Source organism: Squalius cephalus (assembly GCF_949319135.1).
Source record: "Squalius cephalus genome assembly, chromosome: 4".
NCBI classification, from domain to species: domain Eukaryota; kingdom Metazoa; phylum Chordata; class Actinopteri; order Cypriniformes; family Leuciscidae; genus Squalius; species Squalius cephalus.
In genome coordinates this window covers 33,236,429-33,249,944 of record NC_137125.1, presented here as the reverse complement: position 1 = coordinate 33,249,944, position 13,516 = coordinate 33,236,429, and the positions used below count along the sequence as shown (strand labels likewise).

At 43.0% G+C, this 13,516-nt stretch overlaps 1 long non-coding RNA gene across 1 annotated transcript; it reads right to left on the bottom strand.

Annotated features, from left to right (window-relative positions):
• Positions 1-11,171: 11,171 nt before the first annotated feature.
• Positions 11,172-12,921, bottom strand: LOC307157846. The gene is made up of 3 exons (XR_013821104.1): positions 12,904-12,921; positions 12,403-12,452; positions 11,172-11,225 (listed from the first exon to the last, which is right to left on the bottom strand). It is a non-coding gene; the product is annotated as an uncharacterized lncRNA (long non-coding RNA).
• Between the last annotated feature and the right edge of the window lie 595 nt (positions 12,922-13,516).

Genomic DNA, 13,516 nt, shown 5'->3' with positions numbered 1-13,516 from the left:
TTGCATGAATTGCCCAGTTAGGACCCACATAAGACTCTTACAGAGCCCATTTAAAGCCCATCTGGGTAGCCATGGTTGGATCCCGGGTGCAAGCCCACTTTAGACCCATTTGGGCAGGTGGGGCCCAAATGGGTCTGACATGAATTGCCCAGTTAAGACCCACATAAGACCCTAACAGATCCCACTTAAAACCCACCTGGGCATCCACGGCTGGCCCCCATGTGGATCCCGGGTGCAAACCCACTTTAAACCCCTTCAGACTGGTGGGCCCCAAATGGGTCTGTCATGAATTGCCCAGTTAAGACCCACATAAGACCCTTACAGATCCCACTTAAAACCCACCTGGGCATCCACGGCTGGCCCCCATGTGGATCCCGGGTGCAAACCCACTTTAAACCCCTTCAGACTGGTGGGCCCCAAATGGGTCTGTCATGAATTGCCCAGTTAAGACCCACATAAGACCCTTACAGATCCCACTTAAAACCCACCTGGGCATTCACGGCTGGCCCCCATGTGGATCCCGGGTGCAAACCCACTTTAAACCCCTTCAGACTGGTGGGCCCCAAATGGGTCTGTCATGAATTGCCCAGTTAAGACCCACATAAGACCCTTACAGATCCCACTTAAAACCCACCTGGGCATCCACGGCTGGCCCCCATGTGGATCCCGGGTGCAAACCCACTTTAAACCCCTTCAGACTGGTGGGCCCCAAATGGGTCTGTCATGAATTGCCCAGTTAAGACCCACATAAGACCCTTACAGATCCCACTTAAAACCCACCTGGGCATCCACGGCTGGCCCCCATGTGGATCCCGGGTGCAAACCCACTTTAAACCCCTTCAGACTGGTGGGCCCCAAATGGGTCTGACATGAATTGCCCAGTTAAGACCCACATAAGACCCTTACAGATCCCACTTAAAACCCATCTGTGTAGCCATGTTGCAAAGCCCACTTTGGACCCCATTGGGCAGGTGGGCCCCAAATGGGTCTGACATGAATTGCCCAATTAAGACCCATGCAGTACCCTTACAGGTCCCACTTTTAGTACGTCTGGGCTTCCACGGCTGGCCCCAATGTGGATCCCGGGTGCAAGCCCATAATGGGGCCCACATTTGCCGCCCATGAAGCCCTCATCTGGGCCCCACATGTCATTGCTGGCTGGGCAGGTGTAAATGCCCTCCGAAACGCATTCGTGACGCATTTGAATCTGAATGCTCAAACCACTTCAGGAGGTAGTCTGGGCCGCATTCCAGAAGAAACTGGACAAGTGTAAATGCATCTGGTTGTTGAAACCACATATGTAAATTTTACTCCTCCCAAAAACGCTCTAAAATAAAGGTGTGAGAGCGTGTTATAGGCTATATGTCATGTTGTAGCCAGTTATGACGACGCTACTGCCACATCGCCGCTGACCATCTAACGTTATTCATCAAGCCAACGTGCAAACTATCGCAAATCAAAGTGAAAGTAAGTCCCTGATGCTTAACACACAGTTATCATCATTAAAAGTAAAGAAACGAAATGATCTTACCAGGGCTGTTGCGCTCTCTCCTATTGCGGTCTTTGATTTCGAAATTTTAACGGATGATCAATAAAATGCAGCTCATATCTGTTGCTTTCGGTGACGTGAATGCCATTAAATTTGCATAGCGAGGGAATCGAGGGAATTATGTGACCAGGTGTAAATGGAATTGTGATAAAACAGATAGCTATCCGATCTGAGAAAACGCATCAAGTGGCCAGGTTTAAACAGCCCCATATACACACACACGCACGCAAATATTAGGGGTGTAAGTTAATGGTTCACAAAATTCATGGTTCGGTTCAATACGATACACTTGTGTCACGGTTCGGTACGTTACAGGAAAAAGAAAGAAATACCAGAGAAATTTCCTTGTTTTAATATTTTTAACTTTTTTTTTGTATTAAACCTAACATCATAAAGTATGATTTTTCGCGCTGCACTGGTCCAAACTGATAAACGGCCCGTGAAGCACATAATAACATCACCTGCTTTCTGGTCAGTTAGCCTACAGTACCTGCTTTTTTTGTGGAAACCAAATCTTTTGATTGTGAGAGAGCCATGTGTTAAAAGTCAGATGGCACTTAAGCTACTTTATGATTTGCCCTATGTCTGAACAAAAGAAATAAAAGTTAACTATCTATTCCATATTGAATTGCATAGCATCATATTTTTGCAATGCGTTAAATCGAAATCAAATCGCACCGGATTGTAATAATAGTGAATCGTATTGCATTGCATCGGTAGCTGGCAGCTGCTTATCTGTAAAATTAATTTATTGTATCGTTGGCTATGCATCGAGATGCGCATCGTATCGGCCTCAGTTATGGAGATGCACATCCCTAATACCTACATAGGACAAGTAACTACATTTACATACTGTGAATCGTTTTTTTATTTATCGAGAATCGTTTTTGAATCGAAAATTGTAATTGTATCGAATTATGACATTTTCTTAATCTTACACCCCTAATATAAACATACATATAGTACTTTGGAGACCAATTGTGTTGAAATAACATTGAGACAAAGGAGGTAGAGGACGAATACTCACTTCTCTTGGTAGCTGTTCCGATGAATGACGGATCCTGGCCACAGAAAGATAAAAGAGAGGTAAAAGGGGGGAATAAATTAGCATGGGTCACATTTCATTCATTTTGTCTGGTATCTAAAACCTATGTCTGATAGAAAAATGTGCATCACCAAAAGAAGGAACATGTAGATTAATGTCCAAATGGTAAGCGTTTTAATAACGTTGTCATCTGAACAAAGAAAGAACTCTTCCGTTTTTAGTACATTGTTGATGTGTAAAAGTTCCTTAAGTTTGTGTGTTCTTGACGTCTTTTCTTTTAACCCTGCAGGTAGTTACATTAACACATCTATTAATAAAAGTTTTACCTATGGAACTTCGGTATGATGAAAATGTGTGTAATATAGCAAACCCAAACAAACAACTCAATTATTCTATGTTAAATGGAACTCTTCCACCATATCTAGTTTTAAAATGAATCACAGGAACTTGCCATCCTAGGTCACATTACCATAAATATAATATAAAATTACTATAAGATAAAATTACTTCAGTTAATTTACCATCGCATGCATGGCCCCCTTTGCTAACCCTTTTGTGGAAGGGCTCTTTGTGAAGGGATTTAGATGTTTGCTTGGAACACCCCTTTAATTGTACATTTATTAAATCACATGTAATGTTTATAAATAATACTAGGTAAAGGAGAGCAAACTGATTCCCCCTTCATTTTATCTACCTTATGCCGACCGAAAGGTATATGATTTTCTTTCTTCAGATGAAAACGCATATTTTAGAAAAAATAAACTAGACTTTTAGAAATATTATCCATCTCTTGTGTTTGTGTGTCAAATAATGCAAGTGAATAGACACCAAAATGCTGAAGGTCGAAAAAGTCCAAGAGCATTGCTCACATGATAAGTGCAGAAAACATCTTGTGTGAACAACACAGCAAGCTGTGAGTATAGGCTGTATGAAGTTTCTGGCATATGCACTTGCATTATATTGGCTTAGAATAATGGATAATTTAAAAAAAAATCTTTGTGGAAAGAAAGTCAGATATACATCTGGAATGGCACGAGTGAAGAAAAAAAAGAGATCATTTTTTAATTTCGGAGTGCATTGTGCCTTTAAAATTGACTGCGGATTTAGATACTGGGTAACACTTTATTTCGATAGTCCACTTTAGACATTCTACTAACTATAAGTAACTTTGCAACTACATGTCAACTATCTGTCATTAGAGTATTAGTAGACTGTCTGCTTAATATTTGCTAACACTCTGTTCCCTTTCGAAAGGGAACTCTACACTACGTCAGAATGACGCTATGGGGAACGCCTCAGGCGTGACAGGTGTCTGAAATAAATATCAACTCACATCAATCATGTTGACCGGCGACAGCCCGTGCATCATCAGCTTGAATGATGAGCGCGCGACCTGGATGTATAAAGGGGAGCCTTGCACACATGACAACATCTTTTCGTCTTCAGGGACTGTTTGTCTGTTTTGAGAATATCGCTGAAGCGCGCGGGAGGCTCTCGAGAGAGCCTCTTGTGCAAACTGTGAGCGTTTTTCATTTAAAGATGCTCCGCTCTCGTCGGACCCTTTTCTCGAGGAGGAGGGTTCAGCATCTGAGCCCCGTGGTGCACGCGATTTGTGAAACAATACTGTTTGGGTACGAGGCGTTCACAGCAGTTCCTGAGGGTGCTGACAGTGTTCATTAAGAAATATCTCGGCGCGCGTGAGAAAGAAAAAATCCGTGCGCTGTCGGATGTTTCAACCTCGCACCTGTTGACTTTCTTCTCGAGGGATGAAAGCCAAATATATTTTAACGACTCGTTCTCGCGCTTGCCGAGGCAGTGTGTAGATTACGAGAACGTATAATAAATATTAAAACAGTATTGTCTGGTGATTATGGCTGCATTTAATTCTATGAATTAAAATGATGGAATATTATCTGACTTTTAAGAAGTTAGATATTTAGTAATTCAGCCTATCATCCAGATCGCGTTATCCAGTGTTTTTGGCTGCATTTTAATTGAGGAATTAAAATGATGAGCAGCAAACAAAAAGAGCAGGTGTAATTCTGGTCTTTTTGTAAAATGTGAAATTAACATATTTCTGTTTCTTTTCAGACCACGTCTCCTGTTTTAGAGTCTGGGGCAAAATGTTTTGGGTAAGAAAATCTTTAGATTTACTTTTTCGATGGTCAGGTAGTAGGTCTTAACAGGCCTCCTTGACCATACAGTCCCCATTTTGCAACCGGACAGCGCTTGGGCCTCCCTGAGGTGAGCTCCCAGGAATTGACTGTCAAGGAGTAATGTGGTTATCAGGTCATAGGCCTCACTAGGCCTTCCTGAAAATGAGCTCCCACATACTGTGGTTGAATATGAGCTCCCACATTCTGTGGTTATCAAGTTATAGGCCTCACCAGGCCTTCTTGAATATGGGCTCCCACATACTGTGGTTATCAGGTCATAGGCCTCACGAGGCCTTCCTGAGTATGAGCTCCCACATACTGTGGTTGAATATGAGCTCCCACACACTGTAGTCGCCAGGTTATAGGCCTCACCAGGCCTTCCTGGTTATGAGCCTCCATATGTCAGGTTACAGGCCTCACCGGCCTTCCTGAATGTGAGCTCCCACATACTGTGGTCATCAGGTTACAGGCCTCATCCGGCCTTCCTGGTTATGAGCTCCCACATACTGTGGTTGGATGAGCTCCCACATACTGTGGTTATCAAGTTATAGGCCTCACCAGGCCTTCTTGAATATGAGCTCCCACATACTGTGGTTATCAGGTCATAGGCCTCGCTAGGCCTTCCTGAGTATGAGCTCCCACATACTGTGGTTGAATATGAGCTCCCACATACTGTAGTCGCCAGGTTATAGGCCTCACCAGGCCTTCCTGGTTATGAGCTTCCACATGTCAGGTTACAGGCCTCACCGGCCTTCCTGAATGTGAGCTCCCACATACTGTGGTCATCAGGTTACAGGCCTCATCCGGCCTTCCTGGTTATGAGCTCCCACATACTGTGGTTGGATGAGCTCCCACATACTGTGGTTATCAAGTTATAGGCCTCACCAGGCCTTCTTGAATATGAGCTCCCACATACTGTGGTTATCAGGTCATAGGCCTCACTAGGCCTTCCTGAGTATGAGCTCCCACATACTGTGGTTGAATATGAGCTCCCACATACTGTAGTCGCCAGGTTATAGGCCTCACCAGGCCTTCCTAGTTATGAGCTTCCACATGTCAGGTTACAGGCCTCACCGGCCTTCCTGAATGTGAGCTCCCACATACTGTGGTCATCAGGTTACAGGCCTCATCCGGCCTTCCTGGTTATGAGCTCCCACATACTGTGGTCGCCAGGTTACAGGCCTTACTAGGCCTTCCTGAATATGAGCTCCCACATACTGTGGTCACCAGGTTACAGGCCTTACCGGCCTTCCTGGTGATGGGCTTCTACATGTCAGGTTACAGGCCCATCCGGCCTTCCTGAATGTGAGCTCCCACATACTGTGGCCGCCAGGTTACAGGCCTCACCCGGCCTTCCTGAGTATGAGCTCCCACACACCGTGGTCGCAGGTCTTCCTAGTTATGAGCTTCCTCATGTCAGGTTATAGGCCTCATCCGGCTTTCCTGAATGTGAGTTCCCACATACTGTGGTCACCAGGTTTCAGGCCTCATAGGCCTTCCTGAGTATGAGCTCCCACATGCTGTGGTCGCCAGGTTTCAGGCCTCTCTGCCTTCCTGAGTGTTAAGCTCCCACATTCAGTGGTCACCAGGCTTCAGGCCTCCTAGGCCTTCCTGGTTATGAGTTTTCACATGTCAGGTTACAGGCCTCACCAGGCCTTCCTGGATGTGAACTCCCACGCACTGTGGTCGCTAGGGTATAGGCCTCACTGGTTGTGAGTGTCCACATGTCAGGATGCAGGCCTCATCAGGCCTTCCTGAATGTGAGCTCCCACGCATTGTGACTATCAGGTTACAGGCCTCGTCTGGCCTCCTGATCATTGGTTCCCACATGCTGTGGTTCCCAGGTTACAGGCCTCACCGGCCTTCCTGGATACAAGCTCCCACATTCTGTGGTCGTCAGGTCACAGGCCTCAGCGGCCTTCCTGAGGATGAGCTCCCACTTACTGTGGTCGTCAGGTTAGAGGCCTCACCAGGCCTTCCTGGATTCAGAATGGATAAGTACATGCACTTTCGTTTCATGCACTTTCTAAAATCCATATTTATGGGAAGGGTTATGCGCTGTACGCTTCGTTCCCTTTTTTATGTGTGGTTCAGACTTCGGTTCTTCACCTTGGGTCCCACTCTAGATGCGTCTTGTAACGCAAGGGACATGGCCAGATCACCGTCTCTCTCTCTATATGTAAACTACTGAAATCACCCTGTAATCAAACCCCCCTTTGTGGTCTGAAACCTAATCAAATCACTGGCATCGTAATCCACAAACACCTCTATTGTCTCACAAATGCCGCCACGCAGGACGTGCAGGACGTGCGGACCCAAATGGCGCCGACAATTAGAAAAACTCATCGATTTCCACCTAAACACACAGAATTCTTGTTCTCGAACCAACAAGCGCCTTTTGGCTTTATTGCCCTCCGGGGAGTCATGAGCAGCAGAAACGCCGTGATGTCTACAATCTTTAAAACCCCTGGAGATCGTTTGAGATACTGATTAACTGCTCAGGACAACAGAAAAGTGTCCGACCGGACGCGTTGGCCGCTAATCTAATCAACCCAAGCCAGCACACACACATAAACCATCACCCCGTGGCTCCAAGAGCAAAAGTTCAGCAGCGTGGTGAACTTTCAGTGACACACACACACAGAAACACACACAGATCCTACACGTGTGACTCAAAATCATCTTGTGAAATGTTTAAAATGTATTCTCTTGATGTATGCATGATCCCTTATCCCAAATATTATGCCTATATAGTTTTATTGATTCGTAATCCATTTGATGTGACTATAATCGCGAAAAATCATGTATCCACGGGTGACTATGTCATAAAGTTACCATTCGTGGTATCATTGTGCTCCATAAATCCCAACGGTGTGGAATCTTTAACCCAAAATATCAGAGGATGCATTCTCTTATTAATCCCAGTGTTATTAATGTTAGGAACGAATTTATCTTCCAATACTTAGTTGGAAGGGGCGTATCGACCCTTGAAACGTCAGGAGGTGGACCCGACCCGCCGTTAAGGACCATTGGCTCACATACGTGAGAGGGCGTGAGTTGGGCCCCTTTAAAATATCATGTTTTCCTCCTCTAAAGCGCACTTCGCCAGAGAGAGAGAAAGACGACACGCCTTCTTCCATCCTTGGAAGCCTCGTTCGCGTTTATTTTCATTTTTCTTCCAAGTTTTTATTTTCTTAAAACTACTTTTACTTCAGTTGATAGTCTCCAACGAAATCAACTTAAAGCTAAAACCATCTTGCTAAGTTTTCGCTCGTTTCCAGTCGCCATAGCAACTAGACGCTGTGACCTCTGTTTCGGTGACCACGTGACCAAGACGCTTTGTCTACTCCGACTCGACGCACGGACACACAAAGGCCGATCTTCACCCAGAGTAACGTAGACTTTAAATTTACAATCTGAAGTGCTGTTTAAAGTGTCTAACATTACTGTGTCTATTGGGGTTTCGTTGTGAAAGACTGAGCTGTATCTATCTACCTCTAAATTCTTTCACTCACACTTACACACTCTTTTTCACACACATCTGCACGTACACACACACATACACGCTCACATATCCACGTGTTCCTAGACAGAAACACACGACCACGTGCTGCTAAAGGCGTGTTCCTACACACACACACACACACCTCTTCTTACTACGCTATCCTTGGACCCATACACAAAGCCATTCTTAAAATCCCCTCTTATTCTTTCTTTCTCATCTCTCTCTCTTTTCCTTCTCTTTTACGTTTATTTTTGCTATATTCCTCATTGCGATCGTATATTGTTTTTGTTTATGCATATTTACTCCTGTGTGATTTAAACTAGTATATGTAACCAGTAGTTCGTTTGAATAAACTTTGTTAAATCATTTGAATTGAGATTGCCTGTTTGTTTCAATACTGAGTCCCTGAGTAGTGCAGATTTTTACCTCTTAACGCTCTACGATAAATTTTACTATTGAAAGAAATCTCAAATGGTCTAAAACACTAAGATAATTATTTTCTTGTGGCCACAGAAAAGGAATTGTCTATCAGTGTTAAAGACGTGAGATTTCCGTTCAGATATTGTACATTTTGTGTGCTGGACGTACAGTTCGTACAATAAATGAACATTCTTCAACTTATACCTAAAATTTCCCCAAATTGAACATATTCTACCCGTCTATATCAGTGAGTACTACAAGTAATTGTGTAACCTCTGATATAAGCCGAGGTTTTGACCAATTCCCTATTTGGGAATTCTTTAATTCATGTAAGCAACATATGCATATTCACATTAATGCTAATTTGAGCTAATTAATTCCCTAACATAAGTCATTGTTGCTACAGTCTTCTGTCGCAATGTTTTACGACAGGCGCTTCCCTTTCAGGCTATCTCCCACATTCTGTGGTTACAGGCCTCATTAGGCCTTTCTGAAGGTAGCCCCACATTGTGTGGCTGTCAGGTTACAGGCCTCTCAGGCCTTCCTGAATACGAGCTCCCACTTACTGTGGTCGCCAGGTCTCAGGCCTCACAGGCCTTCCTGAGTATGAGCTCCCACACGCTGTGGTCGCCAGGTTAGAGGCCTCACCAGGCCTTCCTGGATTCAGAATGGCTAAGTACACGCACTTTCGTTTCGTGTACTTTCTAAAATCCATATTTATGGTAAGGGTTATGCGCTGTCCGCTTCATTCCCTTTTTTACGTGGCTCAGACTCCGGTTCTTCACCTTGGGTCCCACTCTAGATGCGTCCTCTGTCGCAATGTTTTACGACAGGCGCTTCCCTTTCAGGCTATCTCCCACATTCTGTGGTTACAGGCCTCATTAGGCCTTTCTGAAGGTAGCCCCACATTGTGTGGCTGTCAGGTTACAGGCCTCTCCGGCCTTCCTGAATACGAGCTCCCACTTACTGTGGTCGCCAGGTCTCAGGCCTCACAGGCCTTCCTGAGTATGAGCTCCCACATGCTGTGGTCGCCAGGTTAGAGGCCTCACCAGGCCTTCCTGGATTCATAATGGCTAAGTACACGCACTTTCGTTTCGTGTACTTTCTAAAATCCATATTTATGGTAAGGGTTATGCGCTGTATGCTTCATTCCCTTTTTTACGTGGCTCAGACATTGTGTGGCTGTCAGGTTACAGGCCTCTCCGGCCTTCCTGATATGAGCCCTCATGTACTGGAGCTCCCCACATGAGGGGGTCATCAGGTCTTAGGTCTCAGTAGACCTTCCTGGGTTTGAACCCTCTCTTACTTCCCCAGTGTTCGGATCGAGCACTGGGTAGACCCGTGGATTGAGTGGACGACTTCCGTCGTTTCTTGAGGTTAAGTCACACTCTCTGGGAGGTCCCGTCTCTGTGATCCGGAACTGAATGGTTTCTGCCAGCTTTACAGGCCTTCAGTTTCTGGATGCCTTATCCAAGGCAACTTCCAGAGGCTCTGTCTTGGACAGACAGGCAATGGCCAGACTGTGAGTCTTAGTATAGATCACCAGGCCAGCCTGGTGGCATTTCAGGAGGCATGCTCCCCTGAATAGTGACTGGCTGGGAGTCCCTTGGGTCCCCTAGCCACACTCCCTAGAAGGGACCCCTTCTATTGGAAGTTGTGGTCCTAAGCCTTTGAGCTGGCCCAGATATACCCCCAATTAACTATGTTCTGGCGGTTTCTTGGTTCATTAGCTTGGGCTATGACCGGTAGGGAGTGCTGTCACTGACAGCCCGATGTGACCTAAGGGTGAGTGGTTCCAGTGTTTCTGAATTACTGGTTCGGACAGTTGTCACTGCCTTTGGGCATGCACTCCCCTCAGCATGGTGGCGTTGGTATATCGTTCCCCATAGCGTCATTCTGACGTAGTGTAGAGTTCCCTTTCGAAAGGGAACGTCTCAGGTTACGACTGTAACCTATGTTCCCTGAGAACAGGGAACGAGACACTACGTCTTCCTGCCATGCCTCGGGGCCTGCCTGCAACAGTCCCTTCAGACGATAGGATGTTGTCATGTGTGCAAGGCTCCCCTTTATACATCCAGGTCGCGCGCTCATCATTCAAGCTGATGATGCACGGGCTGTCGCCGGTCAACATGATTGACGTGAGTTGATATTTATTTCAGACACCTGTCACGCCTGAGGCGTTCCCCATAGCGTCATTCTGACGTAGTGTCTCGTTCCCTGTTCTCAGGGAACATAGGTTACAGTCGTAACCTGAGACGTTGGTCCCCTAACAGACATTCTACTGACTATAAGTTACTTGGCAACTACAAGTCAACTTATTCTCCTAACCCGAATCCTAACATCTAAACTTAACCTACCAGTCTATTGACTGTCTACTACAGCCTACTAATACTCTAATGAGAGTTAGTTGACATGTAGTTGAAAAGTTATAGTTAGTAAAATTTCTAAAGTGGACTATCGAAATAAAGTGTAACCAGATACTGCAGTGGATACTTACTAGTGATGGACTTGTTTCTCTGTTGGTGCCTATTCTGCTCCGTAAGTCCAATGCTTGATCTAAAAATATATTTTTTTTTAAAAAGAGTGTTAATAGGATTATTGATCGGGTAACATAGGACCATTTTTTTAATGTTCCATAAGTGTTATATAAATCTGGAGAACCCTTACTAAAAATTAACACTGTTTTGCGACACTAACCAAATGGTAATAAATTATTGTAATACGTAAAATAGGAAAGAGGCCACACTATGCATAAACTTTTATTTGCAAAAACACGTTTTGGCGTGTGCCTTCATCAGTTTGCACGCGCCGAAACGCATTTTTGCAAATATAAGTTTATGCATAGTGTGGCCTCTTTCCTATTTTACGTATTACAATTATCCAGGCCAGCACTCTAAAACTTTATTAATATATGCAGTGAAGCCTGCTCCTATACTCACTTAATAAATTATTGTATTAAATCCACCATAAAAACATGGTTTCTACACTATAATAAATAAAACATGGTTAATTTAGCAAATGTCCTTAAAGGATTAGTTCACCTCAAAGTTGAAAATTGTGTCATCATTTACTTACCCTCAAGTTGATTTAAACCTGTATGAATTTCTTTCTTCTGCTGAACACAAAGAAAGATATTTTGAAGAATGTCGGTAAACAGACAGACTTGGGTCTCATTGACTTCATGATAGTAGGAAAAAAAAAATACTATGGAAGTCAATGGGACCGAAGTTACAGACATTCTTCAAAATATCTTTCTTTGTGTTCAGCAGAAGAAAGAAAGAAAGAAATTCATACAGATTTGAAACAACTTGAGGGTGAGTAAATGATGACACAATTTTCAACTTTGAGGTGAACTAATCCTTTAAAAGAACAGCTCATCCAAAAAAAAAAAAAAAAAAAAAAAAGTTCTCTCATTATGTAGCTTACTCACCCTCATGTTGAAATTTTATGAGATTCTTATGTAGAACCATAATTATAAGATATCTTGAAAAATGCCTTTTATTTTTGTCATACAATGAATATAGTTGTTTTATTCCCAAAATTCTTGTGTTTCACAAAAGTAAGTTATAGAGGTTTGAAAATACTTTCATTTTGAAAGACATTTATTTTTGGGTCAGCTAGGCCTGTAAACTCAAGAAGATAAAGCTTGTCTGGAGGGTTTGAACCAGTGCATTTGAGCAGAGTTTACATGTTCTGTCTCTATTTCACGTGTATTTTATGACAATACTCACCGCATCTGAACATCGTGTGGCTGGATAATATTTATTCCCAAAATGCCTGGATCATGAAGGAAACACACACATACACATCAATATTAGTTATTTGTTTTACTTACTAACGGAGACATTTGCAAAAGCTTGCAAAATTGACTCACCAGCTCCAAAACATATTATTACGACTCGTTAATTTAACTGATCGGTTAGCCATCCCGCGATCAACAACAGATTCAAAAGCCTAGTTTGCAGATTCTTATAGTAAGACTGTGACAGTTCCTTTCTGTCTAAAGATACAATATTCTCAGTTCACTCGTTGTAACTTAAAGCATTTTTTTTTTTTATCATAAAGTTAGACAAGTTAACGTTACACATCCTAGCAGCACATAACATTAATACATTGGGAATACCGTATGCACTAATAATATTGCTCTAATCGCGTTTAGATTCTCAATTTAATACACTATTATCTTGATGTAGCAGAATTTGTATAAAATAAAGTTATTTAACGTTACCTTCCGTAGATTGCAATATGTCCGTTGTTAAAATTCTTTGTCCATTTCCTTGTTTGTTCTTCATTTACATCCAGCAACACCCAGCAACTCGCTCAAAATAAACATTTAGCAGTCCGATGTAAAATAATCCATGTTTTAGACGATGTAAAACCCACAGAATAGGCTAATATTGAAGATCCCGCGTAGCAGCAAAGCAAACACCGACTCACTCAACTGACGTTTATTCAAACTTGACTCGTAAAGGCGCGCATAGTTGTCATTGGCTAGATTCCTGGATGACAGTCAGAATAAACAGAGAATAACCAATCATGCTCAAAACAGCTAGGAGAGACAGCCAATAGTGTGGCAACATTGCAATTACAAAAAAAAAAAAAAAAAAAAAAAAAAAAAAAAAATTATATATATATATATATATATATATATATATATATATATATATAATGTGCTATTTATTTGGTTGTATTTGTAGGCTGGCTGTATATTTAATCAATTGGTTAAATTGTTTTTTCATTGCAGTGCATGATTAAAAATTAAACATTAAAAATTAAAGATTAAAAATACTGTAAGAACTTACAGTAACTGACCATATATAATATGTATTTACCACTGTTCT